The sequence below is a fragment of the Culex quinquefasciatus genome, chromosome 1, assembly GCF_015732765.1.
Source record: "Culex quinquefasciatus strain JHB chromosome 1, VPISU_Cqui_1.0_pri_paternal, whole genome shotgun sequence".
Lineage (NCBI taxonomy): Eukaryota > Metazoa > Arthropoda > Insecta > Diptera > Culicidae > Culex > Culex quinquefasciatus.
In genome coordinates, this window is record NC_051861.1 from 64,107,603 (window position 1) to 64,134,403 (window position 26,801).

The window sequence follows — 26,801 nt, forward strand, 5'->3', positions numbered from 1 at the left end:
GCTCGGGGACTTGCGGAAGTGGGTCAAACATGGGAATTTTAATCCACGCATGTTTCGCACAAGTTTGCACTTTTTTTCTTGGGTGCGTAGCTTGCATGCAAGTGCCGTGGGGTGCGGTGTGATCATTTTCCGGGTGTTTTGGGGGTCGATTTTTTTGGTGTGATCATTTTCCGGGGTTTTCGGACTATTTGGGGTATTTTTTGGAGTGATTTTTGGTCAGAAATCGACTTCTGAGGTGGGTATGATGTTCTGGGGTATGTTCTAGGGGTCTAGCAAGTGTTTTGGCGTTACTAACTCGATCACCCCAAAACTTTGGGTCGATTTTTCGGCATGAAGGAGTGGTCCTAGAGAGTTGGTGTCAAAGAAGAAAAGTTGCTTCTCGTCGAGACAACAAAAGCTCTGAACACCCCAAAGCTCGGGGACTTACGGAAGTGTGTCAAACATGGGAATTTTAATCCACGCTTGTTTCGCACAAGATTGGGCGAGTTTGCACTTTTTTCCTGGGTGCGTAGCTTGCATGCAAGTGCCGTGGGGTGCGGTGTGATCATTTTCCGGGTGTTTTGGGGTCGAATTTTTTTGTGTGATCATTTTCCGGGGTTTTTCGGACTATTTGGGGTAATTTTTTGAGTAAATTTTAGGTCAGAAATCGACTTCTGAGGTGGGTATTATGTTCTGGGGTATGTTCTAGGGGTCTAGCGAGTCTTTTGGCGTTACTAACTCGATCACCCCAAAACTTTGGTCGATTTTTTGGCATGAAGGAGAGGTTTCAGAGAGTTGGTATCAAAGAAAAAGTTGCGTCTCGTTGAGACGAACAAAAGCCCTGAACACTCCAGAGCACGGGGACTTACAGAAGTGGGTCAAAAATGTTCAAGGTTCAAAGTGAACGAGTGTACGGTAACCAGTAACGTTAAAGTGTCTAAGCTAGAACCAGAATTGGGATTTCTGGCGCATAAACGGCGTACCTGATGTCATCCAGCTTCATTCAGAAATCAGAAGTCAGAAGTCAGAAGTCAGAAGACAATTGTCAAAATTGTCAAAATTGTCAAAATTGTCAAAATTGTCAAAATTGTCAAAATTGTCAAAATTGTCAAAATTGTCAAAATTGTCAAAATTGTCAAAATTGTCAAAATTGTCAAAATTGTCAAAATTGTCAAAATTGTCAAAATTGTCAAAATTGTCAAAATTGTCAAAATTGTCAAAATTGTCAAAATTGTCAAAATTGTCAAAATTGTCAAAATTGTCAAAATTGTCAAAATTGTCAAAATTGTCAAAATTGTCAAAATTGTCAAAATTGTCAAAATTGTCAAAATTGTCAAAATTGTCAAAATTGTCAAAATTGTCAAAATTGTCAAAATTGTCAAAATTGTCAAAATTGTCAAAATTGTCAAAATTGTCAAAATTGTCAAAATTGTCAAAATTGTCAAAATTGTCAAAATTGTCAAAATTGTCAAAATTGTCAAAATTGTCAAAATTGTCAAAATTGTCAAAATTGTCAAAATTGTCAAAATTGTCAAAATTGTCAAAATTGTCAAAATTGTCAAAATTGTCAAAATTGTCAAAATTGTCAAAATTGTCAAAATTGTCAAAATTGTCAAAATTGTCAAAATTGTCAAAATTGTCAAAATTGTCAAAATTGTCAAAATTGTCAAAATTGTCAAAATTGTCAAAATTGTCAAAATTGTCAAAATTGTCAAAATTGTCAAAATTGTCAAAATTGTCAAAATTGTCAAAATTGTCAAAATTGTCAAAATTGTCAAAATTGTCAAAATTGTCAAAATTGTCAAAATTGTCAAAATTGTCAAAATTGTCAAAATTGTCAAAATTGTCAAAATTGTCAAAATTGTCAAAATTGTCAAAATTGTCAAAATTGTCAAAATTGTCAAAATTGTCAAAATTGTCAAAATTGTCAAAATTGTCAAAATTGTCAAAATTGTCAAAATTGTCAAAATTGTCAAAATTGTCAAAATTGTCAAAATTGTCAAAATTGTCAAAATTGTCAAAATTGTCAAAATTGTCAAAATTGTCAAAATTGTCAAAATTGTCAAAATTGTCAAAATTGTCAAAATTGTCAAAATTGTCAAAATTGTCAAAATTGTCAAAATTGTCAAAATTGTCAAAATTGTCAAAATTGTCAAAATTGTCAAAATTGTCAAAATTGTCAAAATTGTCAAAATTGTCAAAATTGTCAAAATTGTCAAAATTGTCAAAATTGTCAAATTGTCAAAATTGTCAAAATTGTCAAAATTGTCAAAATTGTCAAAATTGTCAAAATTGTCAAAATTGTCAAAATTGTCAAAATTGTCAAAATTGTCAAAATTGTCAAAATTGTCAAAATTGTCAAAATTGTCAAAATTGTCAAAATTGTCAAAATTGTCAAAATTGTCAAAATTGTCAAAATTGTCAAAATTGTCAAATAAGAAATGTTGCGTCTCGTCGAGACGAACAAAATCTCTGAGCACCCCAAAGCTCGGGGACTTGCGGAAGTTGTCAAACATGGGAATTTTAATCCACGCATGTTTCGCACAAGTTTGGGCGAGTTTGCACTTTTTTCTTGGGTGCGTAGCTTGCATGCAAGTGCCGTGGGGTGCGGTGTGATCATTTTCCGGGTGTTTTGGGGTCGATTTTTTGGTGTGATCATTTTCCGGGGTTTTCGGACTATTTGGGGTATTTTTTGGAGTGATTTTTTGGTCAGAAATCGACTTCTGAGGTGGGTATGGTGTTCTGGGGGTATGTTCTAGGGGGTCTAGCTAGTGTTTTGGCGTTACTAACTCGATCACCCAAAAACTTTGGGTCGATTTTTCGGCATGAAGGAGTGGTCCTAGAGAGTTGGTGTCAAAGAAGAAAAGTTGCTTCTTGTCGAGACGAACAAAAGCTCTGAACACCTCAAAGCTTGGGGACTTACGGAAGTGTGTCAAACATGGGAATTTTAATCCACGCTTGTTTCGCACAAGATTGGGCGAGTTTGCACTTTTTCCTGGGTGCGTAGCTTGCATGCAAGTGCCGTGGGGTGCGGTGTGATCATTTTCCGGGTGTTTTGGGGTCGAATTTTTTTGTGTGATCATTTTCCGGGGTTTTTCGGACTATTTGGGGTAATTTTTGGAGTAAATTTTAGGTCAGAAATCGGCTTCTGAGGTGGGTATTATGTTCTGGGGGTATGTCCTAGGGGGTCTAGCGAGTCTTTTGGCGTTACTAACTCGATCACCCCAAAACTTTGTGTCGATTTTTTGGCATGAAGGAAAGGTTTCAGAGAGTTGGTATCAAAGAAAAAAACGAAACGAACAAAAGCCCTGAACACTCCAGAGCACGGGGACTTACAGAAGTGGGTCAAAAATGTTCAAAGTTCAAAGTGAACGAGTGTACGGTAACCAGTAACGTTAAAGTGTCTAAGCTAGAACCAGAATGGAGATTTCTGGCGCATAAACGGCGTACCTGATGTCATCCAGCTTCATTCAGAAATCAGAAGTCAGAAGTCAGAAGACAATTGTCAAAATTGTCAAAATTGTCAAAATTGTCAAAATTGTCAAAATTGTCAAAATTGTCAAAATTGTCAAAATTGTCAAAATTGTCAAAATTGTCAAAATTGTCAAAATTGTCAAAATTGTCAAAATTGTCAAAATTGTCAAAATTGTCAAAATTGTCAAAATTGTCAAAATTGTCAAAATTGTCAAAATTGTCAAAATTGTCAAAATTGTCAAAATTGTCAAAATTGTCAAAATTGTCAAAATTGTCAAAATTGTCAAAATTGTCAAAATTGTCAAAATTGTCAAAATTGTCAAAATTGTCAAAATTGTCAAAATTGTCAAAATTGTCAAAATTGTCAAAATTGTCAAAATTGTCAAAATTGTCAAAATTGTCAAAATTGTCAAAATTGTCAAAATTGTCAAAATTGTCAAAATTGTCAAAATTGTCAAAATTGTCAAAATTGTCAAAATTGTCAAAATTGTCAAAATTGTCAAAATTGTCAAAATTGTCAAAATTGTCAAAATTGTCAAAATTGTCAAAATTGTCAAAATTGTCAAAATTGTCAAAATTGTCAAAATTGTCAAAATTGTCAAAATTGTCAAAATTGTCAAAATTGTCAAAATTGTCAAAATTGTCAAAATTGTCAAAATTGTCAAAATTGTCAAAATTGTCAAAATTGTCAAAATTGTCAAAATTGTCAAAATTGTCAAAATTGTCAAAATTGTCAAAATTGTCAAAATTGTCAAAATTGTCAAAATTGTCAAAATTGTCAAAATTGTCAAAATTGTCAAAATTGTCAAAATTGTCAAAATTGTCAAAATTGTCAAAATTGTCAAAATTGTCAAAATTGTCAAAATTGTCAAAATTGTCAAAATTGTCAAAATTGTCAAAATTGTCAAAATTGTCAAAATTGTCAAAATTGTCAAAATTGTCAAAATTGTCAAAATTGTCAAAATTGTCAAAATTGTCAAAATTGTCAAAATTGTCAAAATTGTCAAAATTGTCAAAATTGTCAAAATTGTCAAAATTGTCAAAATTGTCAAAATTGTCAAAATTGTCAAAATTGTCAAAATTGTCAAAATTGTCAAAATTGTCAAAATTGTCAAAATTGTCAAAATTGTCAAAATTGTCAAAATTGTCAAAATTGTCAAAATTGTCAAATTGTCAAAATTGTCAAAATTGTCAAAATTGTCAAAATTGTCAAAATTGTCAAAATTGTCAAAATTGTCAAAATTGTCAAAATTGTCAAAATTGTCAAAATTGTCAAAATTGTCAAAATTGTCAAAATTGTCAAAATTGTCAAAATTGTCAAAATTGTCAAAATTGTCAAAATTGTCAAAATTGTCAAAATTGTCAAAATTGTCAAAATTGTCAAAATTGTCAAAATTGTCAAAATTGTCAAAATTGTCAAAATTGTCAAAATTGTCAAAATTGTCAAAATTGTCAAAATTGTCAAAATTGTCAAAATTGTCAAAATTGTCAAAATTGTCAAAATTGTCAAAATTGTCAAAATTGTCAAAATTGTCAAAATTGTCAAAATTGTCAAAATTGTCAAAATTGTCAAAATTGTCAAAATTGTCAAAATTGTCAAAATTGTCAAAATTGTCAAAATTGTCAAAATTGTCAAAATTGTCAAAATTGTCAAAATTGTCAAAATTGTCAAAATTGTCAAAATTGTCAAAATTGTCAAAATTGTCAAAATTGTCAAAATTGTCAAAATTGTCAAAATTGTCAAAATTGTCAAAATTGTCAAAATTGTCAAAATTGTCAAAATTGTCAAAATTGTCAAAATTGTCAAAATTGTCAAAATTGTCAAAATTGTCAAAATTGTCAAAATTGTCAAAATTGTCAAAATTGTCAAAATTGTCAAAATTGTCAAAATTGTCAAAATTGTCAAAATTGTCAAAATTGTCAAATAAGAAATGTTGCGTCTCGTCGAGACGAACAAAATCTCTGAACACCCAAAGCTCGGGGACTTGCGGAAGTTGTCAAACATGGGAATTTTAATCCACGCATGTTTCGCACAAGTTTGGGCGAGTTTGCACTTTTTCTTGGGTGCGTAGCTTGCATGCAAGTGCCGTGGGTGCGGTGTGATCATTTTCCGGGTGTTTTGGGGTCGATTTTTTGGTGTGATCATTTTCCGGGGTTTTCGGACTATTTGGGGTAATTTTGGAGTGATTTTTGGTCAGAAATCGACTTCTGAGGTGGGTATGATGTTCTGGGGTATGTTCTAGGGGTCTAGCGAGTGTTTTGGCGTTACTAACTCGATCACCCCAAAACTTTGGGTCGATTTTTCGGCATGAAGGAGTGGTCCTAGAGAGTTGGTGTCAAAGAAGAAAAGTTGCTTCTCGTCGAGACAAACAAAAGCTCTGAACACCCCTAAATTGTCAAAATTGACAAAATTGTCAAAATTGTCAAAATTTTTAAAATTGTCAAAATTGTCAAAATTGTCAAAATTGTCAAAATTGTCAAAATTGTCAAAATTGTCAAAATTGTCAAATAAGAAATGTTGCGTCTCGTCGAGACGAACAAAATCTCTGAGCACCCTAAAGCTCGGGGACTTGCGGAAGTTAGTCAAACATGGGAATTTTAATCCACGCATGTTTCGCACAAGTTTGGGCGAGTTTGCACTTTTTTTTCTTGGGTGCGTAGCTTGCATGCAAGTGCCGTGGGGTGCGGTGTGATCATTTTCCGGGTGTTTTGGGGGTCGATTTTTTTGGTGTGATCATTTTCCGGGGTTTTTCGGACTATTTGGGGTAGTTTTTGGAGTGATTTTTTGGTCAGAAATCGACTTCTGAGGTGGGTATGATGTTCTGGGGGTATGTTCTAGGGGGTCTAGCGAGTGTTTTGGCGTTACTAACTCGATCACCCCAAAACTTTGGGTCGATTTTTCGGCATGAAGGAGTGGTCCTAGAGAGTTGGTGTCAAAGAAGAAAAGTTGCTTCTCGTCGAGACGAACAAAAGCTCTGAACACCCCAAAGCTCGGGGACTTACGGAAGTGTGTCAAACATGGGAATTTTAATCCACGCTTGTTTCGCACAAGATTGGGCGAGTTTGCACTTTTTCCTGGGTGCGTAGCTTGCATGCAAGTGCCGTGGGGTGCGGTGTGATCATTTTCCGGGTGTTTTGGGGTCGAATTTTTTTGTGTGATCATTTTCCGGGGTTTTTCGGACTATTTGGGGTAATTTTTGGAGTAAATTTTAGGTCAGAAATCGACTTCTGAGGTGGGTATTATGTTCTGGGGTATGTTCTAGGGGTCTAGCGAGTCTTTTGGCGTTACTAACTCGATCACCCCAAAACTTTGGGTCGATTTTTGGCATGAAGGAGAGGTTTCAGAGAGTTGGTATCAAAGAAAAAAGTTGCGTCTCGTTGAGACGAACAAAAGCCCTGAACACTCCAGAGCACGGGGACTTACAGAAGTGGGTCAAAATGTTCAAAGTTCAAAGTGAACGAGTGTGCGGTAACCAGTAACGTTAAAGTGTCTAAGCTAGAACCAGGATGGAGATTTCTGGCGCATAAACGGCGTACCTGATGTCATCCAGCTTCATTCAGAAATCAGAAGTCAGAAGTCAGAAGTCAGAAGACAATTGTCAAAATTGTCAAAATTGTCAAAATTGTCAAAATTGTCAAAATTGTCAAAATTGTCAAAATTGTCAAAATTGTCAAAATTGTCAAAATTGTCAAAATTGTCAAAATTGTCAAAATTGTCAAAATTGTCAAAATTGTCAAAATTGTCAAAATTGTCAAAATTGTCAAAATTGTCAAAATTGTCAAAATTGTCAAAATTGTCAAAATTGTCAAAATTGTCAAAATTGTCAAAATTGTCAAAATTGTCAAAATTGTCAAAATTGTCAAAATTGTCAAAATTGTCAAAATTGTCAAAATTGTCAAAATTGTCAAAATTGTCAAAATTGTCAAAATTGTCAAAATTGTCAAAATTGTCAAAATTGTCAAAATTGTCAAAATTGTCAAAATTGTCAAAATTGTCAAAATTGTCAAAATTGTCAAAATTGTCAAAATTGTCAAAATTGTCAAAATTGTCAAAATTGTCAAAATTGTCAAAATTGTCAAAATTGTCAAAATTGTCAAAATTGTCAAAATTGTCAAAATTGTCAAAATTGTCAAAATTGTCAAAATTGTCAAAATTGTCAAAATTGTCAAAATTGTCAAAATTGTCAAAATTGTCAAAATTGTCAAAATTGTCAAAATTGTCAAAATTGTCAAAATTGTCAAAATTGTCAAAATTGTCAAAATTGTCAAAATTGTCAAAATTGTCAAAATTGTCAAAATTGTCAAAATTGTCAAAATTGTCAAAATTGTCAAAATTGTCAAAATTGTCAAAATTGTCAAAATTGTCAAAATTGTCAAAATTGTCAAAATTGTCAAAATTGTCAAAATTGTCAAAATTGTCAAAATTGTCAAAATTGTCAAAATTGTCAAAATTGTCAAAATTGTCAAAATTGTCAAAATTGTCAAAATTGTCAAAATTGTCAAAATTGTCAAAATTGTCAAAATTGTCAAAATTGTCAAAATTGTCAAAATTGTCAAAATTGTCAAAATTGTCAAAATTGTCAAAATTGTCAAAATTGTCAAAATTGTCAAAATTGTCAAAATTGTCAAAATTGTCAAAATTGTCAAAATTGTCAAAATTGTCAAAATTGTCAAAATTGTCAAAATTGTCAAAATTGTCAAAATTGTCAAAATTGTCAAAATTGTCAAAATTGTCAAAATTGTCAAAATTGTCAAAATTGTCAAAATTGTCAAAATTGTCAAAATTGTCAAAATTGTCAAAATTGTCAAAATTGTCAAAATTGTCAAAATTGTCAAAATTGTCAAATAAGAAATGTTGCGTCTCGTCGAGACGAACAAAATCTCTGAACACCCCAAAGCTCGGGGACTTGCGGAAGTTGTCAAACATGGGAATTTTAATCCACGCATGTTTCGCACAAGTTTGGGCGAGTTTGCACTTTTTTCTTGGGTGCGTAGCTTGCATGCAAGTGCCGTGGGGTGCGGTGTGATCATTTTCCGGGTGTTTTGGGGTCGATTTTTTTGGTGTGATCATTTTCCGGGGTTTTTCGGACTATTTGGGGTAATTTTTGAGTGATTTTTGGTCAGAAATCGACTTCTGAGGTGGGTATGATGTTCTGGGGTATGTTCTAGGGGTCTAGCGAGTGTTTTGGCGTTACTAACTCGATCACCCCAAAACTTTGGGTCGATTTTTCGGCATAAAGGAGAGGTTTCAGAGAGTTGGTATCAAAGAAAATAAGTTGCGTCTCGTTGAGACGAACAAAAGCCCTGAACACTCTAGAGCACGGGGACTTACAAAAGTGGGTCAAAAATGTTCAAAGTTCACAGTGAACGAGTGTACGGTAACCAGTAACGTTAAAGTGTCTAAGCTAGAACCAGAATGGAGATTTCTGGCGCATAAACGGCGTACCTGATGTCATCCAGCTTCATTCAGAAATCAGAAGTCAGAAGTCAGAAGTCAGAAGACAATTGTCAAAATTGTCAAAATTGTCAAAATTGTCAAAATTGTCAAAATTGTCAAAATTGTCAAAATTGTCAAAATTGTCAAAATTGTCAAAATTGTCAAAATTGTCAAAATTGTCAAAATTGTCAAAATTGTCAAAATTGTCAAAATTGTCAAAATTGTCAAAATTGTCAAAATTGTCAAAATTGTCAAAATTGTCAAAATTGTCAAAATTGTCAAAATTGTCAAAATTGTCAAAATTGTCAAAATTGTCAAAATTGTCAAAATTGTCAAAATTGTCAAAATTGTCAAAATTGTCAAAATTGTCAAAATTGTCAAAATTGTCAAAATTGTCAAAATTGTCAAAATTGTCAAAATTGTCAAAATTGTCAAAATTGTCAAAATTGTCAAAATTGTCAAAATTGTCAAAATTGTCAAAATTGTCAAAATTGTCAAAATTGTCAAAATTGTCAAAATTGTCAAAATTGTCAAAATTGTCAAAATTGTCAAAATTGTCAAAATTGTCAAAATTGTCAAAATTGTCAAAATTGTCAAAATTGTCAAAATTGTCAAAATTGTCAAAATTGTCAAAATTGTCAAAATTGTCAAAATTGTCAAAATTGTCAAAATTGTCAAAATTGTCAAAATTGTCAAAATTGTCAAAATTGTCAAAATTGTCAAAATTGTCAAAATTGTCAAAATTGTCAAAATTGTCAAAATTGTCAAAATTGTCAAAATTGTCAAAATTGTCAAAATTGTCAAAATTGTCAAAATTGTCAAAATTGTCAAAATTGTCAAAATTGTCAAAATTGTCAAAATTGTCAAAATTGTCAAAATTGTCAAAATTGTCAAAATTGTCAAAATTGTCAAAATTGTCAAAATTGTCAAAATTGTCAAATAAGAAATGTTGCGTCTCGTCGAGACGAACAAAATCTCTGAACACCCCAAAGCTCGGGGACTTGCGGAAGTGGGTCAAACATGGGAATTTTAATCCACGCATGTTTCGCACAAGTTTGGGCGAGTTTGCACTTTTTCTTGGGTGCGTAGCTTGCATGCAAGTGCCGTGGGTGCGGTGTGATCATTTTCCGGGTGTTTTGGGGTCGATTTTTTGGTGTGATCATTTTCCGGGGTTTTTCGGACTATTTGGGGTATTTTTTGGAGTGATTTTTGGTCAGAAATCGACTTCTGAGGTGGGTATGATGTTCTGGGGTATGTTCTAGGGGGTCTAGCGAGTGTTTTGGCGTTACTAACTCGATCACCCCAAAACTTTGGGTCGATTTTTCGGCATGAAGGAGTGGTCCTAGAGAGTTGGTGTCAAACAAGAAAAGTTGCTTCTTGTCGAGACGAATAAAAGCTCTGAACACCCCAAAGCTCGGACACTTACGAAAGTGTGTCAAACATGGGAATTTTAATCCACGCTTGTTTCGCACAAGATTGGGCGATTTTGCACTTTTTTTTCCTGGGTGCGTAGCTTGCATGCAAGTGCCGTGGGGTGCGTGTGATCATTTTCCGGGTGTTTTGGGGGTCGAATTTTTTTTGTGTGATCATTTTCCGGGGGTTTTTCGGACTATTTGGGGTAATTTTTGGAGTAAATTTTAGGTCAGAAATCGACTTCTGAGGTGGGTATTATGTTCTGGGGGTATGTTCTAGGGGGTCTAGCGAGTCTTTTGGCGTTACTAACTCGATCACCCCAAAACTTTGGGTCGATTTTTTGGCATGAAGGAGAGGTTTCAGAGAGTTGGTATCAAAGAAAAAGTTGCGTCTCGTTGAGACGAACAAAAGCCCTGAACACTCCAGAGCACGGGGACTTACAGAAGTGGGTCAAAAATGTTCAAAGTTCAAAGTGAACGAGTGTGCGGTAACCAGTAACGTTAAAGTGTCTAAGCTAGAACCAGAATGGAGATTTCTGGCGCATAAACGGCGTACCTGATGTCATCCAGCTTCATTCAGAAATCAGAAGTCAGAAGTCAGAAGACAATTGTCAAAATTGTCAAAATTGTCAAAATTGTCAAAATTGTCAAAATTGTCAAAATTGTCAAAATTGTCAAAATTGTCAAAATTGTCAAAATTGTCAAAATTGTCAAAATTGTCAAAATTGTCAAAATTGTCAAAATTGTCAAAATTGTCAAAATTGTCAAAATTGTCAAAATTGTCAAAATTGTCAAAATTGTCAAAATTGTCAAAATTGTCAAAATTGTCAAAATTGTCAAAATTGTCAAAATTGTCAAAATTGTCAAAATTGTCAAAATTGTCAAAATTGTCAAAATTGTCAAAATTGTCAAAATTGTCAAAATTGTCAAAATTGTCAAAATTGTCAAAATTGTCAAAATTGTCAAAATTGTCAAAATTGTCAAAATTGTCAAAATTGTCAAAATTGTCAAAATTGTCAAAATTGTCAAAATTGTCAAAATTGTCAAAATTGTCAAAATTGTCAAAATTGTCAAAATTGTCAAAATTGTCAAAATTGTCAAAATTGTCAAAATTGTCAAAATTGTCAAAATTGTCAAAATTGTCAAAATTGTCAAAATTGTCAAAATTGTCAAAATTGTCAAAATTGTCAAAATTGTCAAAATTGTCAAAATTGTCAAAATTGTCAAAATTGTCAAAATTGTCAAAATTGTCAAAATTGTCAAAATTGTCAAAATTGTCAAAATTGTCAAAATTGTCAAAATTGTCAAAATTGTCAAAATTGTCAAAATTGTCAAAATTGTCAAAATTGTCAAAATTGTCAAAATTGTCAAAATTGTCAAAATTGTCAAAATTGTCAAAATTGTCAAAATTGTCAAAATTGTCAAAATTGTCAAAATTGTCAAAATTGTCAAAATTGTCAAAATTGTCAAAATTGTCAAAATTGTCAAAATTGTCAAAATTGTCAAAATTGTCAAAATTGTCAAAATTGTCAAAATTGTCAAAATTGTCAAAATTGTCAAAATTGTCAAAATTGTCAAAATTGTCAAATAAGAAATGTTGCGTCTCGTCGAGACGAACAAAATCTCTGAGCACCCCAAAGCTCGGGGACTTGCGGAAGTGTGTCAAACATGGGAATTTTAATCCACGCATGTTTCGCACAAGTTTGGGCGAGTTTGCACTTTTTTTCTTGGGTGCGTAGCTTGCATGCAAGTGCCGTGGGGTGCGGTGTGATCATTTTCCGGGTGTTTTGGGGGTCGATTTTTTTGGTGTGATCATTTTCTGGGGGTTTTTCGGACTATTTGGGGTATTTTTTTTGAGTGATTTTTTGGTCAGAAATCGACTTCTGAGGTGGGTATGATGTTCTGGGGGTATGTTCTAGGGGGTCTAGCAAGTGTTTTGGCGTTACTAACTCGATCACCCCAAAACTTTGGGTCGATTTTTCGGCATGAAGGAGTGGTCCTAGAGAGTTGGTGTCAAAGAAGAAAAGTTTGGGTCGATTTTTCGGCATGAAGGAGTGGTCCTAGAGAGTTGGTGTCAAAGAAGAAAAGTTGCTTCTCGTCGAGACAAACAAAAGCTCTGAACACCCCAAACCTCGGGGACTTACGGAAGTGTGTCAAACATGGGAATTTTAATCCACGCTTGTTTCGCACAAGATTGGGCGAGTTTGCACTTTTTTTCCTGGGTGCGTAGCTTGCATGCAAGTGCCGTGGGGTGCGGTGTGATCATTTTCCGGGTGTTTTGGGGGTCGAATTTTTTTTGTGTGATCATTTTCCGGGGGTTTTTCGGACTATTTGGGGTAATTTTTTGGAGTAAATTTTTAGGTCAGAAATCGACTTCTGAGGTGGGTATTATGTTCTGGGGGTATGTCCTAGGGGGTCTAGCGAGTCTTTTGGCGTTACTAACTCGATCACCCCAAAACTTTGTGTCAATTTTTTGGCATGAAGGAGAGGTTTCAGAGAGTTGGTATCAAAGAAAAAAAGTTGCGTCTCGTTGAGACGAACAAAAGCCCTGAACACTCCAGAGCACGGGGACTTACAGAAGTGGGTCAAAAATGTTCAAGGTTCAAAGTGAACGAGTGTACGGTAACCAGTAACGTTAAAGTGTCTAAGCTAGAACCAGAATTGGGATTTCTGGCGCATAAACGGCGTACCTGATGTCATCCAGCTTCATTCAGAAATCAGAAGTCAGAAGTCAGAAGTCAGAAGTCAGAAGACAATTGTCAAAATTGTCAAAATTGTCAAAATTGTCAAAATTGTCAAAATTGTCAAAATTGTCAAAATTGTCAAAATTGTCAAAATTGTCAAAATTGTCAAAATTGTCAAAATTGTCAAAATTGTCAAAATTGTCAAAATTGTCAAAATTGTCAAAATTGTCAAAATTGTCAAAATTGTCAAAATTGTCAAAATTGTCAAAATTGTCAAAATTGTCAAAATTGTCAAAATTGTCAAAATTGTCAAAATTGTCAAAATTGTCAAAATTGTCAAAATTGTCAAAATTGTCAAAATTGTCAAAATTGTCAAAATTGTCAAAATTGTCAAAATTGTCAAAATTGTCAAAATTGTCAAAATTGTCAAAATTGTCAAAATTGTCAAAATTGTCAAAATTGTCAAAATTGTCAAAATTGTCAAAATTGTCAAAATTGTCAAAATTGTCAAAATTGTCAAAATTGTCAAAATTGTCAAAATTGTCAAAATTGTCAAAATTGTCAAAATTGTCAAAATTGTCAAAATTGTCAAAATTGTCAAAATTGTCAAAATTGTCAAAATTGTCAAAATTGTCAAAATTGTCAAAATTGTCAAAATTGTCAAAATTGTCAAAATTGTCAAAATTGTCAAAATTGTCAAAATTGTCAAAATTGTCAAAATTGTCAAAATTGTCAAAATTGTCAAAATTGTCAAAATTGTCAAAATTGTCAAAATTGTCAAAATTGTCAAAATTGTCAAAATTGTCAAAATTGTCAAAATTGTCAAAATTGTCAAAATTGTCAAAATTGTCAAAATTGTCAAAATTGTCAAAATTGTCAAAATTGTCAAAATTGTCAAAATTGTCAAAATTGTCAAAATTGTCAAAATTGTCAAAATTGTCAAAATTGTCAAAATTGTCAAAATTGTCAAAATTGTCAAAATTGTCAAAATTGTCAAAATTGTCAAAATTGTCAAAATTGTCAAAATTGTCAAAATTGTCAAAATTGTCAAAATTGTCAAAATTGTCAAAATTGTCAAAATTGTCAAAATTGTCAAAATTGTCAAAATTGTCAAAATTGTCAAAATTGTCAAAATTGTCAAAATTGTCAAAATTGTCAAAATTGTCAAAATTGTCAAAATTGTCAAAATTGTCAAAATTGTCAAAATTGTCAAAATTGTCAAAATTGTCAAAATTGTCAAAATTGTCAAAATTGTCAAAATTGTCAAAATTGTCAAAATTGTCAAAATTGTCAAAATTGTCAAAATTGTCAAAATTGTCAAAATTGTCAAAATTGTCAAAATTGTCAAAATTGTCAAAATTGTCAAAATTGTCAAAATTGTCAAAATTGTCAAAATTGTCAAAATTGTCAAAATTGTCAAAATTGTCAAAATTGTCAAAATTGTCAAAATTGTCAAAATTGTCAAAATTGTCAAAATTGTCAAAATTGTCAAAATTGTCAAAATTGTCAAAATTGTCAAAATTGTCAAAATTGTCAAAATTGTCAAAATTGTCAAAATTGTCAAAATTGTCAAAATTGTCAAAATTGTCAAAATTGTCAAAATTGTCAAAATTGTCAAAATTGTCAAAACAAAATTGTCAAAATTGTCAAAATTGTCAAAATTGTCAAAATTGTCAAAATTGTCAAAATTGTCAAAATTGTCAAAATTGTCAAAATTGTCAAAATTGTCAAAATTGTCAAAATTGTCAAAATTGTCAAAATTGTCAAAATTGTCAAAATTGTCAAAATTGTCAAAATTGTCAAAATTGTCAAAATTGTCAAAATTGTCAAAATTGTCAAAATTGTCAAAATTGTCAAAATTGTCAAAATTGTCAAAATTGTCAAAATTGTCAAAATTGTCAAAATTGTCAAAATTGTCAAAATTGTCAAAATTGTCAAAATTGTCAAGATAGTCAAAATTGTCAAAATTGTAATTGTCAAAATTGTCAAAATTGTCAAAATTGTCAAAATTGTCAAAATTGTCAAAATTGTCAAAATTGTCAAAATTGTCAAAATTGTCAAAATTGTCAAAATTGTCAAAATTGTCAAAATTGTCAAAATTGTCAAAATTGTCAAAATTGTCAAAATTGTCAAAATTGTCAAAATTGTCAAAATTGTCAAAATTGTCAAAATTGTCAAAATTGTCAAAATTGTCAAAATTGTCAAAATTGTCAAAATTGTCAAGATTGTCAAAATTGTCAAAATTGTAATTGTCAAAATTGTCAAAATTGTCAAAATTGTCAAAATTGTCAAAATTGTCAAAATTGTCAAAATTGTCAAAATTGTCAAAATTGTCAAAATTGTCAAAATTGTCAAAATTGTCAAAATTGTCAAAATTGTCAAAATTGTCAAAATTGTCAAAATTGTCAAAATTGTCAAAATTGTCAAAATTGTCAAAATTGTCAAAATTGTCAAAATTGTCAAAATTGTCAAAATTGTCAAAATTGTCAAAATTGTCAAAATTGTCAAAATTGTCAAATAAGAAATGTTGCGTCTCGTCGAGACGAACAAAATCTCTGAGCAACCCAAAGCTCGGGGACTTGCGGAAGTTAGTCAAACATGGAAATTTTAATCCACGCATGTTTCGCACAAGTTTGGGCGAGTTTGCACTTTTTTTTCTTGGGGTTTTTTTTGGGTGCGTAGCTTGCATGCAAGTGCCGTGGGGTGCGGTGTGATCATTTTCCGGGTGTTTTGGGGGTCGATTTTTTTGGTGTGATCATTTTCCGGGGGTTTTTCGGACTATTTGGGGTATTTTTTGGAGTGATTTTTGGTCAGAAATCGACTTCTGAGGTGGGTATGATGTTCTGGGGGTATGTTCTAGGGGGTCTAGCGAGTGCTTTGGCGTTACTAACTCGATCACCCCAAAACTTTGGGTCGATTTTTCGGCATGAAGGAGTGGTCCTAGAGAGTTGGTGTCAAAGAAGAAAAGTTGCTTCTTGTCGAGACGAACAAAAGCTCTGAACACCCCAAACCTCGGGGACTTACGGAAGTGTGTCAAACATGGGAATTTTAATCCACGTTTCGCACAAGATTGGGCGAGTTTGCACTTTTTTTTCCTGGGTGCGTAGCTTGCATGCAAGTGCCGTGGGGTGCGGTGTGATCATTTTCCGGGTGTTTTGGGGGTCGAATTTTTTTTGTGTGATCATTTTCCGGGGGTTTTTCGGACTATTTGGGGTAATTTTTGGAGTAAATTTTAGGTCAGAAATCGACTTCTGAGGTGGGTATTATGTTCTGGGGTATGTTCTAGGGGTCTAGCGAGTCTTTTGGCGTTGCTAACTCGATCACCCCAAAACTTTGTGTCGATTTTTGGCATGAAGGAGAGGTTTCAGAGAGTTGGTATCAAAAAAGTTGCGTCTCGTTGAGACGAACAAAAGCCCTGAACACTCCAGAGCACGGGGACTTACAGAAGTGGGTCAAAATGTTCAAAGTTCAAAGTGAACGAGTGTGCGGTAACCAGTAACGTTAAAGTGTCTAAGCTAGAACCAGAATGGAGATTTCTGGCGCATAAACGGCGTACCTGATGTCATCCAGCTTCATTCAGAAATCAGAAGTCAGAAGTCAGAAGTCAGAAGTCAGAAGACAATTGTCAAAATTGTCAAAATTGTCAAAATTGTCAAAATTGTCAAAATTGTCAAAATTGTCAAAATTGTCAAAATTGTCAAAATTGTCAAAATTGTCAAAATTGTCAAAATTGTCAAAATTGTCAAAATTGTCAAAATTGTCAAAATTGTCAAAATTGTCAAAATTGTCAAAATTGTCAAAAGTCAAAATTGTCAAAATTGTCAAAATTGTCAAAATTGTCAAAATTGTCAAAATTGTCAAAATTGTCAAAATTGTCAAAATTGTCAAAATTGTCAAAATTGTCAAAATTGTCAAAATTGTCAAAATTGTCAAAATTGTCAAAATTGTCAAAATTGTCAAAATTGTCAAAATTGTCAAAATTGTCAAAATTGTCAAAATTGTCAAAATTGTCAAAATTGTCAAAATTGTCAAAATTGTCAAAATTGTCAAAATTGTCAAAATTGTCAAAATTGTCAAAATTGTCAAAATTGTCAAAATTGTCAAAATTGTCAAAATTGTCAAAATTGTCAAAATTGTCAAAATTGTCAAAATTGTCAAAATTGTCAAAATTGTCAAAATTGTCAAAATTGTCAAAATTGTCAAAATTGTCAAAATTGTCAAAATTGTCAAAATTGTCAAAATTGTCAAAATTGTCAAAATTGTCAAAATTGTCAAAATTGTCAAAATTGTCAAAATTGTCAAAATTGTCAAAATTGTCAAAATTGTCAAAATTGTCAAAATTGTCAAAATTGTCAAAATTGTCAAAATTGTCAAAATTGTCAAAATTGTCAAAATTGTCAAAATTGTCAAAATTGTCAAAATTGTCAAAATTGTCAAAATTGTCAAAATTGTCAAAATTGTCAAAATTGACAAAATTGTCAAAATTGTCAAAATTGTCAAAATTGTCAAATTGTCAAAATTGTCAAAATTGTCAAAATTGTCAAAATTGTCAAAATTGTCAAAATTGTCAAAATTGTCAAAATTGTCAAAATTGTCAAAATTGTCAAAATTGTCAAAATTGTCAAAATTGTCAAAATTGTCAAAATTGTCAAAATTGTCAAAATTGTCAAAATTGTCAAAATTGACAAAATTGTCAAAATTGTCAAAATTGTCAAAATTGTCAAAATTGTCAAATTGTCAAAATTGTCAAATAAGAAATGTTGCGTCTCGTCGAGACGAACAAAATCTCTGAACATACCAAAGCTTGGGGACTTGCGGAAGTGGGTCAAACATGGGAATTTTAATCAACGCATGTTTCGCACAAGTTTGGGCGAGTTTGCACTTTTTTTCCTGGGTGCGTAGCTTGCATGCAAGTGCCGTGGGGTGCGGTGTGATCATTTTCCGGGTGTTTTGGGGGTCGATTTTTTTGGTGTGATCATTTTCCGGGGGGTTTTCGGACTATTTGGGGTAATTTTTTGGAGTGAATTTTTGGTCAGAAATCGACTTCTGAGGTGGGTATGATGTTCTGGGGGTATGTTCTAGGGGGTCTAGCGAGTGTTTTGGCGTTACTAACTCGATCACCCCAAAACTTTGGGTCGATTTTTCGGCATGAAGGAGTGGTCCTAGAGAGTTGGTGTCAAAGAAGAAAGGTTGCTTCTCGTCGAGACGAACAAAGCCCTGAACACCCCAAAGCTCGGGGACTTACGAAAGTGTGTCAAACATGGGAATTTTAATCCACGCTTGTTTCGCACAAGATTGGACGAGTTTGCACTTTTTTTTCCTGGGTGCGTAGCTTGCATGCAAGTGCCGTGGGGTGCGGTGTGATCATTTTCTGGGTGTTTTGGGGGTCGATTTTTTTTGGTGTGATCATTTTCCGGGGGTTTTTCGGACTATTTGGGGTAATTTTTTGGAGTAAATTTTTAGGTCAGAAATCGACTTCTGAGGTGGGTATTATGTTCTGGGGGTATGTTCTAGGGGGTCCAGCGAGTCTTTTGGCGTTACTAACTCGATCACCCCAAAACTTTGGGTCGATTTTTCGGCATGAAGGAGAGGTTTCAGAGAGTTGGTATCAAAGAAAAAAAGTTGCGTCTCGTCGAGAAGAACAAAAGCTCTGAACATCCCATAGCTCGGGGACTTACGGAAGTGTGTCAAACATGGGAATTTTAATCCACGCATGTTTCGCACAAGTTTGGACGAGTTTGCACTTTTTTTCCTGGGTACGTAGCTTGCATGCAAGTGCCGTGGGGTGCGGTGTGATCATTTTCCGGGTGTTTCGGGGGTCAAATTTTTTTGGTGTGATCCTTTTCCGGGGGTTTTTCGGACTATTGGGGTAATTTTTTGGAGTAAATTTTGTAAATTGTCAAAATTGTCAAAATTGTCAAAATTGTCAAAATTGTCAAAATTGTCAAAATTGTCAAAATTGTCAAAATTGTCAAAATTGTCAAAATTGTCAAAATTGTCAAAATTGTCAAAATTGTCAAAATTGTCAAAATTGTCAAAATTGTCAAAATTGTCAAAATTGTCAAAATTGTCAAAATTGTCAAAATTGTCAAAATTGTCAAAATTGTCAAAATTGTCAAAATTGTCAAAATTGTCAAAATTGTCAAAATTGTCAAAATTGTCAAAATTGTCAAAATTGTCAAAATTGTCAAAATTGTCAAAATTGTCAAAATTGTCAAAATTGTCAAAATTGTCAAAATTGTCAAAATTGTCAAATTGTCAAAATTGTCAAAATTGTCAAAATTGTCAAAATTGTCAAAATTGTCAAAATTGTCAAAATTGTCAAAATTGTCAAAATTGTCAAAATTGTCAAAATTGTCAAAATTGTCAAAATTGTCAAAATTGTCAAAATTGTCAAAATTGTCAAAATTGTCAAAATTGTCAATATTGTCAAAATTGTCAAAATTGTCAAAATTGTCAAAATTGTCAAAATTGTCAAAATTGTCAAAATTGTCAAAATTGTCAAAATTGTCAAAATTGTCAAAATTGTCAAAATTGTCAAAATTGTCAAAATTGTCAAAATTGTCAAAATTGTCAAAATTGTCAAAATTGTCAAAATTGTCAAAATTGTCAAAATTGTCAAAATTGTCAATATTGTCAATATTGTCAAAATTGTCAAAATTGTCAAAATTGTCAAAATTGTCAAAATTGTCAAAATTGTCAAAATTGTCAAAATTGTCAAAATTGTCAAAATTGTCAAAATTGTCAAAATTGTCAAAATTGTCAAAATTGTCAAAATTGTCAAAATTGTCGAAATTGTCAAAATTGTCAAATAAGAAATGTCGCGTCTCGTCGAGACGAACAAAATCTCTGAACATACCAAAGCTTGGGGACTTGCGGAAGTAGGGGACTGGGCCATTCGGCAGAAAATTATTCGGCAGAATGACATTCGGCGGAAAGCCGAACGGCAGAAAAACAATCGGCGGAATGGGTCATTCGGCAGAAAAGGTCATTCGGCAGAAAATACGTTTGGCAGAAAAGCTTGTTCGGCAGAAAATCAATTGGCAGAATGTCATTAGGCGGAATGGTACAAATGGCAGAATAACTCGTTAGGCCGAATAAGTCGTTTGGCAGAATGTCGTTGAGCGGAATAGTACAAATGGCAGAATAACTCATTGGGCCGAATAAGTCGTTCAGCAGAAAACCATTCAGCAGAAAGCTTTGTTTGGCAGGATCTCTTCTTAGTTGGAAACGTTCGAAAACACACAATACACAAAACAATAATGAATTAAAAAATCTATTTGTTTAGACTCAAAATCAAAGTACAAAAAGATCACATTTTCGCGGTACTTTTGTACACCTTGCTGAGTCCGTCCATCGTTTGTCGTCCGTGCAACCGTACGACGTCAAAATTCAAAATATCAATATTTTTCGACATTGTTAAGCGGTTTTCTAGCGACGACGCACGGTTTTGTTATTCAGGACCATTGTGGTGTGCTGTAATTTCGGTTTTCAGGTCAATCATACAAAACAAATAACTTGTTCGAGCTTCAGCATTATCTTGGCGTTTCTCTATTGCGTTATTTCTACTCGAAACTAGGTGTCCACAGGTTTGAAACGGTAAAGGTGAGAACAAGATTATTCGTTTGACGCAGTGGTGGACGCAGCACTTTGCGCCAGTTCTATTTTTCTGTGATCTGTCAGTTGAACAATCTACAGAGCATACTATGTTCAATGGTCGATGACAGGCAGGCTATGATGACAGCCGCAAAGTTCTGCGTCCATCACTGCGTCGAACGGATAATCTGGTTCTTAGCTTGAGGTGAAGCCGTTGATCATTTTCGAAGAAAATTGATCATCATTATAAAATACAAGCCTTACCCGACAAACTTCGTTCTGCTTTTTTTTTCGTTTTTTGACGTTTTTTGCTTTTTTGCTAATTCAGCCTCCTGTGATCAAAATTTGAGTTTACGTACATTTTTCCATACAATCTGCAGATGCTCCGGAATCGCTCCAAGAGTGGCCAAAGTGGAAATTTTTTAGCATATAAGCCTTCCTTGGGCTTACACCAACCTAACGCAACAAAAAGCACCTCGATCCGACACTCCGTATTGAACTGATTCGCGTTCGAACAAAACCGTCGAATTTTTTTTATATATATAGATTCTGTATTAAATTCAATTTAACGAATTTCAGCACCAAAAGGAATCAGCATGTGCCGGTTATTACCTTCTTGAAGCCACTGAAAGAATTTTTGATCTAAATCAAATGTGCTTCAAAATTTATAAAATTTTGTGGCACAGTCATTGACGTCCTACTTGGCAGTCATTGATTAATGACGATTTCCATAAATTTTCAAGGAATGGGATAATCGTTACCAAAAGAATCAGCATGTGTAGGGCACTATTCTAAACAACTTGTTGGAGGAATTTTGTCAAAATAATGAAAGCGACGCAAAATTTATATCTTTGAACGAAAAATCATGACAATGATGGAAGTCTTCACGTTAAGATAATCCAAACCTCTCTTTACAATTATTTATCGCTGTCGTGCTGTTTTGTCGTACGTCGTATTTTACGTTCCGAGAAAAACGAGTTTTAAAGTTTGATCTTGAATAAACAAAAACGAGAGCACGCAATGTAAACAATAACAATTACGTTATGTTTAGTTGACCATTCTGTGCATTGCCCCGAAGTTTGGCTGAATTTGGTTGCCGGAGTCCCGAAATATAATTGAAAAGGTTTACGGTAGTCGAGCTCGTATCTGTGTCAAACGCTTTCTGACCTGAAATCCCTTTGGCCAATTGGGTCCTAAAATGAAGTTTAAATTTGTGATATTATTGGTCATAACGATAAAGCTTATTTTTCTGAGTACAACGACCGCAAAGGATTTAAAATGGATTTTTAATTCAATTTTAAAAAACCCTTGAAAATGATATTATATATAAAAAAAACAAAATTTTCGTTTTACTTGCTACTGGGACTGATAAGCCGAGAACTAAATTTGAGAATTGATCCACCAGTTAAAACATTAACTTCACGGTCCTTCTTGACAGGAAAGGTTCTACTTGACAGCCCGTTCCAAGGGGACCATACTTGAGCCATCGAACAAATGTTGTCTTGTCAATATTTTTTTGCATTAAAATGAAAAAAAGTGATCACAAATGGTTTTTTATCGTGTTTTTTACAGTTGTTCATAAAAATTTACATAGGGCTTTAGTACCCGATTGTCGCACTTACATCAAATTTCAGGCTGTGTCAAGATAGCACGACAAGTTTGAAACTTCTTTCATATGGAAAATGACAAAAATGCACGAAGTTTTTTTGGTTTTGTGGAATATCTCAGTATTTAAAACGAATTTTGGGGGTCTGTTTCTATAATGGTACGTTCGTTTGAGGGCTAGTTTCGCACTGAGTGCCGCACTCAGAGCTGTCAAAGTGTTTGTTTGAAGAAACTCGCGCTAGTGCCGCAAGAGTTTCACCGCCATCTTGGAACTGAAACTCTAGTGCTTTTCAATATATTTTTCAGTTTCATGCGAGTTCCACGCACACTGACAAATGACGTTCGATTGAACCAAAACTGGCACCAACGAGTGCGTCACTCAGTGCCGCACCGGCTCTTTAAACGAACGTACCATATGTTTACAATAAACTAGCGCTCCTATTCCGTGTACGTATCGGTTGTTGCGTTTGACACGGAATACGTAATCGATTCGAATTGAATTCCGTTTCAGAATTCCGATTGATTGACTGGGAATAATTTTCACTTGTACTGCACAAAATTTCACAATTCTAATGATAATGGCAAACACGACAATGTAGGTTAGGGTAGAGTAGTCATCAATGAGACACGGGGAACAATGATAAAATGGCTCTCACAAGTAGTAGTTTCAACCAAACAGGCTCATATTTTGGGGAAAGGTGTGTCTACACGATACACGTCTGCCATAATAGTGGCTTTGGTTATGGAAGCTCCCTTGAAAAGTTATTCATTAATGTTTGATTCTGGGGTGTAAAGTAAATTATGGACAAAAATTAGTTTTTCGCTCATAGGCAGCCGTAAACACCAAAACTAACATTTCTCCAGATTTTTTTTTGACGTTTCATAGGGAATGAGTTGGGCTACAATGTCCTTTCATTTGGTTTGGCCAAAATTAAGAATATACCGAGAATCCAGGGCTACCTTATTGTTTCTCACTCCTTTCAGCCCATGGGTAACAATGAGACACTTTGATTTTTCTTCTTTTCAAAATCTATGTAACTAGGGCGATAAAAATCATGGATTTAGCTCAATACTGTTCATTGGTGAAAATCTACTCTTCAATCTGAACAAGAATAGCCGTTTTAAATAGCTTGAAAGATTAGTTTTTGCTCTTTCTTGTGCTTTGGTTTTTAAATGTATCAAAATTTTTAATCCAGTGTGATTCAAATTAAATAAGTCTCTTATAAATACATATTTTTATTTTTTATATGACATGACCAGAAAAGCTTCAACAATTTTTTAAAATGTCTAAAACAACAAATAAAAAAACAGCAGATAAAATCATAACAAACAATATTTTACAAATCATCTTAATGTCCCTACCGCCAACTGGAGAAAATCTGAAGTACAAACTGAATAAGTACACGAGATTTCAGAGCAATTAATTTGGAGATCGGTGTACTAATTGTTTTGTTCTGTTTCTGTTTTAACCGAAATCAATCAGAAAAATCAAAACATTATGCAAAAATAAACTAAAACAGCTGTTCTGATTCGATACATTCGTCTTTGTTGCCAAAGATGTTTCATAAAAAAATATTTAAAATTACTTTTTTTCAATTTAAATTCATGAATATAAAAGTGAAGCGAAAATATTTCAAGCGCTAAGCAATTTACGGCAATTTACGGATCTGACAATTATTCTCTATAAGTAAAATTATACTTAATATTTTATTTTTATTTTTTAATCGTTGTTCATCTATTCCACAACAAAATCTGAATTTCCAGACCAAAATTTGATATTTTTACCGATTTCGGGGATTCCCGGGATAAAATATAAAAATCCCGGGATTCGGAAATTCCCGGTTTTGGAAAAATCTGAGTTTTGTCCCGGGAATTCCAGGATGGACGCACTATATGTAACTTTTCAAAATATTAATTGAAAGTGATTTTTGGCAAATTTATTGAGTTTTAACTCCATTTAACAAAAATATAAAGTTTTTGGTATAAATATATGGATTTTACAAAATTCTAATACTTTTGGTATAACTTTTGTTAATTTAAGTTTCAAGTTAGTAAAATTGTTTTAAAATAATTAAGGCAAGTTACCTGCAACGGAACAATACTAAAACATGACATTTTATTAGAAAATAATTGATTTTCGTAGAGTGTCTCATTGTTCCTGCCAAGTGCGTCTATAATGAGACAGTTGAATAACTCGGGCTGTAGACGTAATACCGATGTCATATTTTGGTCAATGTTGGTACACATTAAAAGAAAGAACTGTATGTAAAAAAATATTTACACCCTTGGACACTATACACATTTTGTGATGAAACATATAAACAATTAAAAGTTTGTCAAAACCTAGTACTACGTTTTATTCAGAAACTCATGCCGAACATTTTGCTATAAAAGCTCATGAAAAGATGATTTCCATAAAAAGAAATAAAAAAGGTGCAACAAAAGTTTGTAGGGGAGAGTGGGAGACTTGATCCCCGGGGACACTTGATCCCAAGCCTGTATCTCGTCAGCATGTGGGTAAAACAATTGGCTTTGTTCTAGAAAGTTGTGTGAAATCAACTAAAACTCATTGTAGAAAACAAAGAAAAAAAATTAAAAAATGTTTAGATTGAGTTACACACATTTTTCTAAAAAGTGCTGCAAAAAACTTCCAAGAGATCTTTTTTCTTTGTTTTGATAAGTTTAGAAAACACTTAAGTACGTTTAAGGAGACTTGATCCCTGCATTTTTACAGTCACTGGAATCAGCCTCAAGATTAAATAATTGGGCTGGGTTTTCGTACATAGTTTCCTTCAGTATAGTTGAACATAACTTACTGCAGTTTGAACCATTTTTCAAAAGTTTTGTAAACAAAATTACCAGCTTTTGTAAACATGCTCAATTTTGGTCTAAAAGAAAATTTTAAGTTTTTAAATATTTTGCATGCTAAACTTGTTATATTTTGAAAACAAACGTACAGGTTTAATGTGAAATTGCTGTAACTTATAGAAAATTAAAAGATTGGATGAATAAGAAACATTTTGCTTAAGATTTCTTCAAAATGTTGAATAGGGATCAAATTACTCCCAACATTTTGAAAATGGCGGTTTAATATATTTTTAAAACGCTTGGCATGATTCGAAGAGTTTATCTGATGAAATACCCTTATTAGCCAAACATAGTTGTATGTTTAAGCTTTCAATTCTTGCAAAAAGTTCATAGTTTTGTGAGAAATTGGCAGAGTTATGTGCGATACAAAAAGGGGATCAAGTCTCCCACTCTCCCTACACCTTTCGAAAAATTAACATAAATAAAGTTATTTGTTGATAAACCACCATAATTCCAGTCTCCCAACTCCAAATAGGCATCCTTGACTGATTAACAAAATAATTTGGTTTGAATATCAAGTTTACTACTTACTTAGTATGAAAGTTTAAATAACTCTGGAAATTCTATATAAAACTTATCTAAACTTAGTTTTGCAAACATTTAATTTAACTGAACGTCAATATATTACCATAGAATTGCTAATTGTGGGTATAACACCGTTTTGGGAGTCTTTGTATCGATAGAATAGATTTTTCGTTGGAATTTCGATTAAACCCGAAATTTCGTCGTCGGAAAATCCGCCGGCATCCGAACCGGTCCACGATTTACAAGTCAATCTCTGTGGCATTGGAAAGGGCATACAATTTCCGATCTTTTGATACCCATACATCAAGGTTTTCTATAAAACCCACGTTTTTAAATACTTAAGCAAAAACGTTGTTATGGTTTCGTTTGAGCAATCTGCCAAAAATGTATGGACTTTCGTAATTTTTTTCTGGATCAAACTGGGCAAAAAGCCCAGGTATTTAAAAACGTGGGTTTTGGGCAGCAAAAGATCGGAAATTTTATGCCCTTTAAAGATTTGTCTGGTCACGCCTGCCGTCGGACGGGAAATTGAATGTTGGCCCCGTCGGACCTACAGGTTAAGTCGTAAGCTCAGTCCAGGTTGTCTCACTGGGTTCTGTCTCGATAAAGTTGCTGGTAGGAAGTTAGACAAAAATGACTTTGTCTGCCAAATAATATTCTGCCTTATGATATATTCTGCTTAATGATCTTTTCTGCCATTTGTTTGTCTGCCTTCTGTACTTTTCTGCCATATGAACCTTTCTGCCTTATGTGCTTTTCTGCCAATCGACGTTCCGCCAAATGACCCTGTCTGCCATTTGACCTTTTCTGCCGAACATTTTTCTGCCATTCGTACTTTTCCGCCGAATGTACTCTCTGCCGAATGTTTGTCTGCCGAATGACCTTTTCTGCCTTCTGGTTGTCTGCCGAACGTCATTCCGCCGACCGTCATTCTGCCGAATGGCCCAGTCCCGCGGAAGTAGGTCAAACATGGGAATTTTAATCAACGCATGTTTCGCACAAGTTTGGGCGAGTTTGCACTTTTTTTCCTGGGTGCGTAGCTTGCATGCAAGTGCCGTGGGGTGCGGTGTGATCATTTTCCGGGTGTTTTGGGGGTCGATTTTTTTGGTGTGATCATTTTCCGGGGTTTTCGGACTATTTGGGGTAATTTTTTGAGTGAATTTTGGTCAGAAATCGACTTCTGAGGTGGGTATGATGTTCTGGGGTATGTTCTAGGGGTCT